The 13,662-nt window shown below is 46.8% G+C and overlaps 1 protein-coding gene across 4 annotated transcripts in view; it reads left to right on the top strand.

The window, feature by feature from the left end:
- Nucleotides 1-13,662, top strand: part of LOC126517463 (putative ferric-chelate reductase 1 homolog) — an 86,975-nt gene that overhangs the window by 17,215 nt on the left and 56,098 nt on the right. Inside the window, exon 1 of one of the 4 annotated variants that reach the window (XM_055064491.2) lies at nucleotides 8,522-8,755. The exons of the other annotated variants lie outside the window; for them this stretch is intronic. The gene's annotated coding sequence lies outside the window, so the exon portion shown is untranslated. Of the gene's footprint in view, nucleotides 1-8,521; nucleotides 8,756-13,662 lie in introns of those variants that run through there. 4 annotated transcript variants of the gene reach the window in all.

Genomic DNA, 13,662 nt, shown 5'->3' with positions numbered 1-13,662 from the left:
TATAGTGACCGTTCGTCGACTGAAATGCCGGTTACCCTACGAAAGCGTGGAAACTTCAAAGCATTGTTGAAGCATTGTTGTTTCTTTCCCGACTGCCAACAAGTTTCATCGCAGTAACATCTAACGCCGTGAAAGACTGCTTCCCGCATTTTGTTCTTCTGGGTTGAGAGTGAATTTTTTTTTTTTACTCGCCGCGATAGCTCATTCGCCATGGCGTTGCGCAACCAAGCTCCAAGTCACGGCGGCTACATTCCGATGGAGGCAGAACGCAGGAGCCTGCGTGTAAACCGAGCATCACAGGTGCGCGTCGGAGCGCCCTGGGTTGGTCGAAATTAATCCGGAGTCGCCCACTAGGGCGTGCCTCGTGATCAGATTGTGGTTTTGTCTCGTAAAACTTCGCGATTTATTTTAATGTCACGTGGCGGTGTACGATCCCGCTAAGACCTGTCGCCTCCATATTGTATATATAGTATACCTGTAAGTTTTCGTCGTGGACGCGCCCTATGAAGTTCTCGCAGCACGCAAAAATAATAAAATAAATTCTGGCCACTGCGCAGAATTGGTGGTTCTGGCCACACGCATGCTGTGTTTGTATGTGCGTGTGTAAATCAATCACACATTTTTTTTTTCGCCATACACAATGCATTGTTACTGCGCAAATAGGTGGCTAAAGAAAAAAAAAAAAGCTGCATGTGCGCAGCTGGACTGCGCATATATAATTTGCGCACGCAATTTTTCTGCGGAATCCCCCCACCGGCCTCCCTTCATTGTTCGCCTGTCGTTCTTCGCCGCCGTATGGCCGGCGGCCCTTTTAATTGCATTTCCGGCTCCCGCATTCAGCCTTAACCTTGGCGTCAGGCCGCGTCTATACGCGTACACACACATGAACGCGTCGAGCGGCAGCCGAGCTTGTCCAGCGCCTCGCGCTCGCTGCTTATCGATAGGAGGTGGACTCGCTTTCGTTCCCCTATCGGAACCTTGAAACGTTCGGGGAGCGGGGCCGCTATATGCGGGGCACGTGCAATAAACGGCAAGCAGCGTGTCTGTCTGCGTGGGTAAAGGTGTGTGTGAGTCATACAAAATTATCCGTGCTTAGACAGAGCGAGAAAATAAGACATCTTAAGGGCAGAGTGATCAATCAGATTTACGGTCTGAGTGACTACGTTGCACTGAGAAATGGTCGAAGGGTTAAGAAATAAAGGTGCGAGTAACAGAAGAGAAAATATGTGAAGAAAAGTTTGTTCAAGCACAACAAGAAGGCTACTGACAACGGATGTAGTTTTAGTTTTCTTCGTTTCTTTTTCTCCTAGATCGCGGGGAAATGCAGTAACGTCCGTGGTACCGTTCGATAGGTGTATGACAGAAAACCCCAGGTGGTTAAGATTAATCCGGAGCGTCCCACTATGGAGTCACTTATGATCATGTCCTGGTTTCGTCACATAAAACCCCAGAAGTTTTAAAAATATCTTCCATTGCTTAAAAAAAAAGAGAAACAAAAAACGTGCTTTGAACAGCAACTCCGGCTGACGTGTTTATGAGAAAGCACGCGATGGATGTAGCACAGCGTAGATTACGTGAATTGAGCATTGAAATTGAATTCGATATACCGAATTCAGCTGAGAGGTATGGGGAGGAGGAGAGAAAGTGAAATGAGAGACATAAGAGGGCTCTTCGATCCCATACTTCGTGCACTTCGATTTTTTGTCGCGAATTTCAATATGATAATAATTCTGGTAATCAACTAAAAGAAACGCAATAAAGAGGAGCGTTAAATTATACGTGGTATGATTTAACCATGCTTGTGCTATAGTAACAACGCCACTCTCATCGTGAGAGATGGCTTAGTAAGCCAGAATTGTCCCAAAAACTAAATATGATGGCTGGCGACGCACAGCACTTCGTGCCGTCCAAGATTGTGAAAAAGTCCCCTCGGATCCACTTAGTTGTCTAACGGTCCTAACCAACCATTTCTCATCATAATAACTACAACACTTTGGAAAATATACTTTAATAAGGATGAGGAAAGCCTTGCATACACATAGGTGTATAATTCAAGTTCCAAGTTCCCAAGAAATAAAGATTGAGTTACTTAAGTATCCTTACGTGACTTTAATGCTAAAGCATTAGGACTTGTCGAAGTTATCACCTTAAATTGAAACTCTACCTTAATCCAGCTTGTCGTACCAACCTTAATCCACTTTCATTCATCTTAATCCACCTTACTCTAATTTGTGTCAAACTCTCTCCACCTTAATCCACTCTAACCGACCTTAATCTATCTTAACCCACTTTAATTCACCTTAATGCACCTTTAACCCACCGTAATTCAATTTTTCGAGTGAGCCACGGCATCCGTCCGAGGCCGCGGGTTCGTAGTGCGAGCCGCAGCAGCTCCAGCGCCGGTAACGTGACGTCATCACTCGGTCACGTGGGCTTCCTTGCCGGACGCTCGCCGACGTTTTCCGCTTCCATGGGGCTATAAGGCTTTCTCCTTAATAATATACGCCGAACGTAAATTGGAGGTAGCGATTACTTTTTCCCATTAGCGAAAACGATTCGATCACACGTGTACGTTCTGGGGCACGCAAGGTAGAGCTGGACAATCGGCAGCCGGTGGATTTTAACGCGTCTGTGCAGCACGTGTCATTTAGTGCACACGCTGACTGTAAGGGCATTCATGCCATTGTGCTGCTGGTACATGGTCGTGTGCAAAAAAAAAAAAGGTAAATAGAAGATCCGGCAAGAGTTTGCCATTAACTCCTCTGGTTAATACCCTACGATCTGTCTGATCGCCGAGTCGTAGCCTTGTTTCAGAATGTAGGTTTTATTATGGGCACTGTGATCTCGAGGAGTTCTGCGAAGAAGACTCGGTGAATACTCTCGCTGGGTGTATTTCGCGCACGTCCCCTGCAGGTTCCCGTTGCGCGGGGTGCGCGGAATACTATAATAGACGGAACAGCTCGGCACGAGAGGAGTGTCCTCGTGCGGTATGCTGCACCGGCCTAGATCTGTCGTGTAAATTTTGAACTCGCATTATGGCTGCGGAATGTAGCACTGCATCGGGAAGATGTTTTTGGTGGGCAATTAGCCGGTATGTGGGGCTGGCTGAAGTGTGACGTCGGCGGTGTGGAGCGTTGCCAGTATGGCGGCCTATACGTAAGCAATGAATCCTTGGAAACGCGGAATCTCTCTCTATATCTCTCTCTCGATCTCTCTCTCGCTATATATATACATATATGAATTACAGAAAATTAATTCGAAAGACTGGTCTTCCGCCGCATAATTTCGTCCGGCTTGCCCACTTCGACACGTAAAACGTACGAAGAAGCCGTGGCATTCGTAGAAAATACTGCAAGGCGTGACGTCACAAGGATGCGCTTTCCTCACTCGAGGTGAGAGATCCTAACTGTATGGCCCTAGCACGTACGCCGTCTTCTAAACTGGTTCGAATCGTAATTGTATGTGTATAGATGTGGCGAATTGTAGTCACGTCTGTTCGCTAAAGTTTTGTCGACGGGCACGACGCTGCTTCAAAAAACGTTTTTTTTTTTTGCTTTATTAAAAAGAAAATGTTGTTTTACGGGTGATATGATCTCTGGGAAAGGTTTTCAGCAGGCGTGTTGCCAACGTTGCTTAAAACGAAGGAAGGCAAAGGAGCGCTGTCCCTTGGAGAGTGTGCACATTTAATTGTCTGCACAATAGTACGTCTGCTGTTCATCTTCTTTCTTTTTTTCTCCTAGTGAATAGCAGCGCTACGTTTGTTACAAACGTCCAGGTTGTCTGTGTTGTGTGTCGAGCACCGGCCACATTATAACTACTCCTCGCCTCCTTTCTTTATGCTCGATGCTTAATTGTCTCGTCCACAGATCAGTACGACAGGGCACACAAGATGGGTAAAACAAGTGCAGAGAGACGTAAAGAAGGCTAAAACGAGGCAGAATTAATAAACAACTAATAGAAGTGTTCCGCAATTGTCCAGCTTGCCTACGTGACGAGGTGTGTAATGACGGAGCGTATTTGTTATATGCATGCAGGCAGTGCCGTCATTTGCGTGACCTTATCAATACAGGCAGTCGTCGTACTGTTGAACCACACCGTGACATTCTGGTGTTAACAGCGCGAAACGTAGACGAGACACGAGACGAGAAGACACCACAAGCGTTGACTTTCAACAACCTTGTTGAAAGTCAGCGCTTGTGGTGTCGTCTTCTCGTCTCGTGTTCTGTCAACGTTTTGCGCTGTTAACACCAGGATGGAAAACCAACAAGCCCAAGCTGCTGTTCTACCGTGACACTGCGCCGCGACGGCCACGCCCTGGATGCGTGTGCTCGGCGCTGAGAGAGGTCCCGGATCGAGAGCCTTAGTTGTGCGTTTCGTCACGTTGTGTAGAAGTGAAACGCGCTGCCGAGCCTCTATAGGAACAACAGAAAGTACGGACACGGCACCAGTGTAGACTTCACGATTTTCCATTTTCCAGCATCGTGTCTGTCCTTTCCGTCGTCCGTTTTATAGGGCCTCAGGAATGCGTTTCACTTAAAAGTTTGAAGTCAACTAGCCTAACCCTTCAAGCCCTTTCTCGCCGCGTTAGTTTATCGCCGTGCGACGCGGTTGCCAACTTGACGTTGCCAGCGTTCTGGAGCTTCGCTCAATGCTACACTGCAAATTGGGCGAATGAGGCCTGCCTTCTGTATTTTAAAGTTCGAACTAAAAAATTCATCACCTGTGGAAGAAATAATATACCAGATTCAGTTGCACCTCCAGGAAAGAAGCCCTGCATTAAAGCCTGGCTTCTTGGCGGGCACGTAATGCAACACATGGTCAACGTGTCCTGCTTTGCTTCTGTTTTACAAATTTCTTTTTATTTTGTCACTACATTGGATGGCTCAAAATCTGGCTCTCAAATGACGTTGTTTTGTTGGCGTAACAAGCGGATTTGGTCGCGTGACCTACTGCCACCGTCGGACTTAGCCAGAACATTGAGCGTCGCAATTGTCGCGGCTTTGATTTAACAAACACGAAGTGTAAGGACTCGGGAGCAAACATTGAATAGTTTGGAAGGAAGGCGCGTTAAGCTTACTCCATGCGAAGCACTCCAGAAAGATCCAGCAAGCACGCATCCGCATTGGAGAAATAAGAAGGCGTGTTATGGTTAAATTCGACGGTTACTCCTCAGTCGGCAACAACATTGGAGAGAACACTCACTTCTTTTTCTGTTTCTTTTTTTTTTTAGTCAGCGATCACTCGTGATGTGTGGATTCGATCCTGACTTGTTGATATTTCATGTGTAGTTTTCCCCCTTGAGCTATTCCCATTGAACGCTTTATTACGGAATAAGTATGCTTTAGCCGCTACGGCGTCTCAAAGCACCCCTTCCATACTGCGCGAATGCCTACTGATACTTCTTTTTCGATGCAGTGTGCAAAAAGAAAACATCAGGGAGGGTTTTGAGCGGATATCCGCGTATTATTAGCCTAGCGAGAAAAAAATGTTTCACCAGAAGGGAGACAGATAACATCTCTTGTTTAGAAATCGATTGCCAACGCGCAAATGACCGCCGAGATGCTGTTAAGCACATGCAGCTCCAAGGAGATATCGAAGGATGCTAAAGGACAGGGTAAGGAAGAAAAACAATCGTATCGAAAGGAGACTAAACTCGTACTCATGCCTACAGTTGACAAAACGGCGCAAAAATACGGGGCTTTCTATATCACGAAGCGAACTTTGGCTCAAGCATTCGCGTAACGTCAATTGAATGAATCCGAGGCCGACGCTGTATCTAAGGGCACGGCGAACTGATTCTAAGAGAGTTACGACGCATGGTTGCCAGGCATAGCGAACGTGCTACGTCAACACCACCTAGATAGCACAAGGCCTGTTCACTCCTATCCATGACGTCATGCTACCTGACCCGACTGCCATAGAATCTAATGGGGATGCTCCCGAGTAAGCAACGGCGACTTTGACGTCGCCCCTTTCGTCACGCCAGCCTTGGCAATGGAAATTTCGGGCCAAGTAGCATGATGTCATGGAGCGTAGTGAACAGGCCTTGTGCTATCTAGGTGGTGTTGGCTACGTACGTGATAGGTTGTTTGACATGCGGCTTGATAAGGGTGTATCTCTGATCACGCAACACTACCTGTACGCGAGAGTGCAGTACGTTATGCTATACTGTGGGCTGTTGCCAGCCTATGTACACGTGGGGAGGTAAGTGAAAGCGGAAGCGACACCTTTTAATACCGCTGACACTGCGGTCAGATGCCTTTGTTCGCAGCGGCTGACAATAGATTTCGTTGTTCAAGCGCAACATTTGAGCCCTCTATTGCGACGTCTTCAATGGAAGCAAAAGAATAAAGATAAAAAAATCGGCGGTGACGTCACAGATTAGAAATCTTTCAATGTTTCGCTCGCTGCGTAGGACGTGAATACCGTCACGTACGCACGGCCGAACTTCGTGATGTGAAATTAGGCGTGACGTAGGGCAGGTTGACGCTTCTTCATTGTCTCTCTCGCTGCAAAATTTTTTGTCCCAACTCTATAAATAATCGACGGGGATGAGCGACTATAGCGCAAGTCCCTTCAAACTTGTTGTGGTCGAGAGAAGCGTTTTGTTGATCTTGAGTCACGGAGGATGACTGTGGGTGAGAAACCTCATATGGGTTTTGTGTATTCTAAGCTTTAAGTGGTAATATCTATGCTGGGCTGTGCGTATTGCGTAGTGTTTCAAGCTCGCGGCGTAAAGTACGGGTTGCGCTTGCGTTACACCGCAAGCGCAACCGCAACACTGCAACACTGCGCCCAACCTGTGTTCTGTGTTCTTTTCTCCTTTCTTTTTTTTTCGTTGCCGTGAGCGGTTTTATGGCGCACTGACCGTGTCGCGTCTCTTGTTGGATTGAAGTAATTGCACCGACACTGTGCAAAGTGGACGCTCAAGAACTTGCACTAAGGTAGTTTAGCTCAATGACAGCTGTTGAGGACGACGGGCTTGTGTAAACGTCTGTGGCTATTAGTGCAATTACTGTTAAAGCACACGCGTCAACGAACTCACTGCTAATTTCCTTGTTTCCTTCCATCCTCTATTCCCCTGTCATCTTTGTTTTCCCCTTTTCCATTCCCCCGGTGTAGGGTAGCCAACGGGACGTTGTTATGGTTAACCTCCCTGCCCTCTGTTTTTCTCTTTCCTTCCTTCCTAACAGCTTTCCTTTTCTTTTCTTTTTTGCCATGGTTATATTCGCATCTCTCTCTTTCATCCCTTCTATTATTTTCTTATTATATATTGTTGGCAAAAGGTTTGCTATTAAGGGAGGAAACGGAAGGCAGAGTTTCTCTTCTTGAATTTTTGTGGAACCGCAGGGCCGGTACGTCATCGTGACGTCACGTCTTGCGCTTCATGTTGATGACGATACTGTTATTAGTGCCTCCTATCGTATTCTTCTTCTACTTCTTTATGCACCCAAAGTGGTCATAATGAAACCGGGGCCCGCAATGTATGGCGTTCCTGGCACGTAAAACCCACGAATTTAATTCAATATTATTTATTTTTCTGTGACGTGTTGACCATTGCTTTGTTCTTGTTTAACCGCGTACCAAAAACGCGCATTTGTACCTTGTTATTTCGAAAGCCTTTTTCGCGTTTTTTTTTTTTTTGTCGAGGAAGAAACGTACAATCTCTCTGGGAGTTGAGTCCTTGGTTGCTCTCTCAAGCGGTGTCATCTTTTATTGTCGATAAACAAATAATTAGTCGCGAGAAGGCGCTGCTAAAACCTAGGGACGTCGCGAGTGGATAGCGGGTTAACTTCCAGCCCAGGTTACGTTGTTGCGTCTGTTCTGGCTTGCAAGGACGACTCCGTTCACAGTTAAGGCCAGGGTTTTATGGCCCCAGAAGTGCAACTTACCAGCACTTCACCTAACGTTCATCTTTAATCTCCCTTTAACAGGGAGCTTTATCTCTAGCCAGCTCCGATTTCTCTATTCAAATACTGCATGTCAAACCCAGAAATCAACTTATACAACTGTATCAGTTATACGACTGTATATGCAGAGAACTGCATCCACAGCTGCATATGTTAAAGCGTCTGAAGAGGACACACGTGATACGTGAGTTAACTGTCCACATGAAATTTTTTTGCAAAGTTTATTGGGTCTTTGAAAATTTATCGACTTCAAAAAGAAATTGCTCTCTAAACGGAGCAATTCGCAGTTGTTCTTAAATTGCGTCAAACTGTGATTTTCTTGAAAATGTAGGAGCATAACCCGTAATAAATGACGTCGCGAGAACGTTTTGACACCACAAGTGCGAAAATCAGACAAATACATGTACTAACCGTCCTTATTGATTGCAGTGCTAGGGTTCCCCCTAGTAATACTTTGCGTGAAAATTCTACGGCTTCACCCCCGCGTTTAAGCCACATTGTAGCGCCCATTGTTTCTCAGCTGAGGAATGCTGCCGCTTCGAATATAATCGCGCTTCTCTTTTTATTTCTTCTTTTTTTCTACTGCTCGCTGCAGTGTGGACGTTTGAACCAAAAGCTTTCCTCCCGTTGTGACATTATCCAGCTGTCCGATAACGGGATCGGGGTCCTATCTTGACGCGACGCGGTTGGGCACCATTGAGGAAATACTGTTCACAGTACCTTCGGCATTGCGTTCTTCTCGGGCACGGGCAGAAAGCGTTCACATAAAAGGTCTCTAACTCGTCCTGTCAGCATACAGGGCTGTTGCGTGCTTGGCCCTCCTCGACGGAACGATAACGAGGCAGGTGAGAACTTTGAGATCCGTAGAAAAAGGTTTTTGTCGATGCAAATTGCTTCCTAATTATGGCATAATTCAGCCGTTCGCGGATAGATCTATTCTCCGATTACGCCTGAAAGCTGAGTGTTGGAAACGCTCGTTGCGTGTAGGTTTGGTGTGCGCGTAGGCTTAATCGCGTGGATCCGGATTGCTTTAGGGAGTAAGCCTTCTATTTTTTTTTTTTTTGCTTGAGACAAAAGGATGCTTGTGCGAAGATGAGCCTGTTCTTGTAAAATCGCCGCATTCCACACAGGCGGCGTCAAAAATTTCACCGAACGCGGCGTCTGAGAAAAGAGGGGTGGGAATATTTCCGTAGCCTGGGAACCCCGCTGTGTATAAGAATTTCCGGCATGTATTTCCAACGCGCGAAATACGCTGTGTCTCTGGGTATCGCTGAATGCGGTCACAAAAACGTCTCGCAAATTCGACGTTTCCCTCGGGCCCAGTCGTCCGTAAGCTTTCGACGCGCGACTCTGCGAAAGCGAAGCCATTGCTTCGCGCGGAAGGAAAGCATGCAGCATCAGTGGTCTTCATTTAAGATTTTTGCCGTGCACAAAAGGCATCGTGCAATGCTGTAAGTACCTTTCAGTCAAGGTGTATCGATTCGTATGCGTGACTTCGTTTTACCAGCTCCGTCCATAGGTGGTAAGGACCCAGTTGTCTATTCTCTGGCTCGTACCCCACTGGGTACGATCACCACTGGGTACGAACACCACTGGGTACGATCACTACTGGGTACGATCACTACTGGGTACGATCACCCGGCTCGTACCCCACTGGGTACGATCCGGGTGATCACCAAACCCCGATTTGTTGTCTACTAGGTAAGACGGCAGGCGCCAGCACTTGCAAGCATTGGGGAAGACGCAAACATAGCTTCACTTTAAAATAAAGTACTTTTTGAGTCAATGACACTCGTATAGTGCGGATATAGAAACGGATTATCGCGCTCGGATCCGCCTATACACGCAGTTCACCGGGCGTGCACCGCCAAGCACCCGGTATTTCCCCGTGATCACGTGCCGCCGTGTCGCATTCGCGGATGTGCGCCCCGAATACGCTCGCCTAGCTAACCGTTCACGTGTATCGGATCACCAGCGCTCCCAATATGGGTCTGTGTAGGCGGTGGTAAGCGACTTCCTTTTACGGGCTTCGTAACCACTCATTGTGTTTCTGGGTGCCAGCGCTCGGTGTTCATAAACCTGGGCGCGTGAACGCTATTGCAGGCGCTGTCTCTCCCTCGAAAATTTGAAGGCCACTCTCGCGCCCCGGCCTGGATGTCGCGTGCTTGCTGTTTGCTTTTCGAGCGTGTGCTCACCTGTTTGTCATCTTGAACCAAAAGCAGATGCCGACGCTTCGCGCGTTTGCTTCAACATAAACAAATGCCGTGAGATATTTGTCTCGTGGAAGCACGAACACCTACGAAATTACCTTAGTCATTCATTTTTTTTTTTAAATTCCACAGAGCAGTACTGTTCTGAGAAGCAGTAAAAAAGCAGAGTGGATAGCTATGTTTTCTTTATTCCAGGGTGGTTTATTATTTTATAACAGAGAACCATCTGGGCGTTCATGATGGGGGGGGGGGGGGGGGGGGGGGGGCGTGATACGTGGCTTGCATAGGATCAGACAAATCAGTCTCCAGAGCGCATGCCCACTGGCGGTACGTCTGTAACTTTTGCTGTACTAAATGCAATCAGTGATACAACTATCTTCATCAGTATGTGAGCGACACGTAGACCGCAATTCAAATGGGCTATCTTTTTCGGAATGTTGCCACTGTGGATTGCGTATGGAGGTAACACAATTTACGCCCGTCGCATATAGCATAGGCTCGGTGTCACATGAAGTTGTAACTTCTTGAACGATGTTATCACGTTGAATGACAAGAAGCAACGTATACGCATTTGAAAAAGAAAGCTAGGTTAGATAAGGGGCCGTACCTTCTTCCATTGTTACGTTGGAAACGCGCGCGTATTCACTGAACTGTCTGCTTTTTACTTGTTTGACAAGGGACGAGGTAATCTCTGACCTTACTGTGAAATTGGTCATATATACTACGGCAAATCGAAATAATGGCCTCTATCGATTACATATGGCATAGCAACCTCACACTAATTTCTGAACAGAATGCGAAGCAACTGTATCAACGATATCATGCTGAAACATCGATGCGGCATATCTTGCTGCGTGCATGAAACACAATGGCCCTCTTTTTCTTATTTTGTTTTTTCGTGTTCTATGGGGTGCAAGACGGACGAGGTTTCAACTATTGTCTTGCGTCAAGCAAAAGGGGGGTGGGGGCTAAGGGGGGCCACCTACACGGCGTCACTTGGACGGGGGGATCGGGGAGTGTGTGTGTGTTTGGGAAGGGCGGGGGGGGGGGGGGGGGGGCTTCATGTGAAAGCCGAACTGTGCGTCGTAGGCAGGCACGGAAGATAAATCCGTCATTGTTGGGATCAAGAAATTTAGATGTTTATTTACGCTTGGTTCATTGATTCCCCCACGCGTGCGCTCGTAGTTTACACTTGTGGCCATAGAGGCGTGGAATTTTTATGCAATTAAATTTGCTGAAGTGTTCATGCGAGCAGCCTAGAGTGCCGTTTCCTTGCAAACATTTTTATCCGTTCAAGCGCACGTCTAAAATAAAACACAAGAAACACCTTATCTCTTGTTCGTGTATTTTCGGATATTTCCTGTATTTTCGCCTTTTATCTTTTTTTTTTTTTTTTGGCGTTTTCATACGATGGTGGTCGCAAAATTAAGCCCGAGTCTCATTTATGATATTTCACTTTACGGCTTGGCGTCTTGGCGGTGCAGCTATTTCACAAAAGGGGTAAAAAAATTGTTGAATCGGTAGCACGTACTTAGCAAAGGCAAAACACGTCTCTCCTTTATAAGATCATACACGCAGTACTAGAGCCACCTACTGTGGTAGTTAAACTGCTATGGTGATCTGGTACTTAAGGCGCTCCTTTCCCCTCACCCCCCCCCCGTGAAGAAAAAGAAAGCAGCTCTGATAGTCAAAAGAAATGTCAGGTGCTCCTCTGTGTGATTTTACGGTCCCCTGCTTCACACGTCGGGACGTCAGCAGAGTAAAAAGATGTCGATTGGCCTGTAGTCGAGTGGCATCGGTTGTGATCCGTCTACCAGCACGTATTTGCCATGCAGCCACACGTTCGCTTTTGTCGCCTCAACTTGCCAGCCTTGCGACGTCAACCAATTTCAGCTCAAAGCGCGTTTTGGACAGACGCTGCCGCCTGACGGCTGCAGCTGTTGTTGGGTCGGTGTGCATTGAAATACGTGAGCAAAAATACGTTTGACATTGAACATCGATACTTTTGACATGAAAAATTTATACACATGACAATTGGCGAACCGGAAAGGCTCGGCGCAAGCGCCTGTATCAACCAAATGGTCCGCGATAACATGGACCGCGATATCGTTGATGTACTTTTTATTTAAAGCTGATAAAATAGCGCCAGTTGGTCGAAATCAGTCTGGCGTTATTGGCTCGCAAGATCGTGGCTACGATTTATAAATTGCGCCATCTGTCGTAGTGACCTAAAAGTTAATTAATTGAGTGTTTAAATTAATTGATTGAGCATCATTTTATTTCGCCTGTAAGCAACGTTCTTCGCGACGAGTAATCTAGCTCCAGGACTACCGATAAGTTGTTGGAAGTCAGCGCTGTGCGCATGTATCTTGGTTTGTCCCTGTCTCTCTCGTACAGTTCATATTTTAAACATGAACTACCAACATGCGCATGTCTCTACGCTTCATAGCTACGACTACGCTATCTTCCACAGTTCAAAATCGTCGTCGTCATCATCATCAACCTGTTTTATGTCCACTGCAGGACGAATGCCTCTCCCTGCGATCTCAATTACCCCTGTCCTGCGCCAACCAATAATAATTATAATAATAACAACCCATAGGCACAGGAAAGTTAATGAAATGAAGCATTGGCATTCACTCGAGCGTAGCTCGAAGCTGCATAGGAAACACAATACTAGTTTCTCAGAAAGAAAGCTTCAGAGCTGAAAATATGAAGATGAATGCCAAACCACCGGAATGCGATGCTTAAAAAAAAAGAATGAAAAACAGCGTGTGGTTCAAGCAGGAAGTTGCCTTTATCCTCGCCTCTGACGAAAATTTCTCGCGCTTTGCTCTCTGGATATATACTTTCCTTAGTGCGCATAGGCCTCGTATCGACTGGCTGACTTTATTCGCGTACACTGCGTGTTTATGTTGTGACCTGTGCCCGGAAAGCGAGGGGCTCGCGCCGTAGGAGGCGTGCTTTATCGACACGTGCGACCGTAGTCGATACGAAAGGTCGTTTGCTGCCATGACACCGGCTGTGTCCGTATATCCGGTAATACGCTTACTGTGCCGCTGTGGAGTCGCGGATGGCTTTAGCGCTTGGCAGCTGTTGCCGGATCGCTAGCGTGGTGCCGATGTTTGAAGCGCCTCGTTTATTTTGTGCGACGCTCTTTCCGTTTTGGTATCCTGGACACGTCATTGCCATCTCTGGAGGCAGATCTTCTCTGAATAAATGAATGAATGAATAATTAATAATGAATGTGATCACGAAAGTATTGGCGTGTCAATCTGTTCTAATTGTTTAATATTTCTTTTGAACTTCTGCAACTGGGAGTTACTAGGCAATGGTAACCTCGTCTAACGCTCCCTTGATACCGAATTTTTTTTTTAATTATGGGGTTTTACGCGCCAGAACCCCTTTCTGATTATGAGGCACGCCGTAACGAAGGATTCCAGAAATTCGGACCACCTGGAGTTCTTTAACGTGCACCTAAATCTAAGTACACGGGTGTTTTTCGCGTTTCGCCCCCATCGAAATGCGGCCGCCGTGGCGGG

Source organism: Dermacentor andersoni, chromosome 11, assembly GCF_023375885.2.
Source record: "Dermacentor andersoni chromosome 11, qqDerAnde1_hic_scaffold, whole genome shotgun sequence".
Taxonomy (NCBI): Eukaryota; Metazoa; Arthropoda; class Arachnida; order Ixodida; family Ixodidae; genus Dermacentor; species Dermacentor andersoni.
Note: the sequence above shows the minus strand (reverse complement) of the source record. Positions and strands in the feature narration are given on the sequence as shown.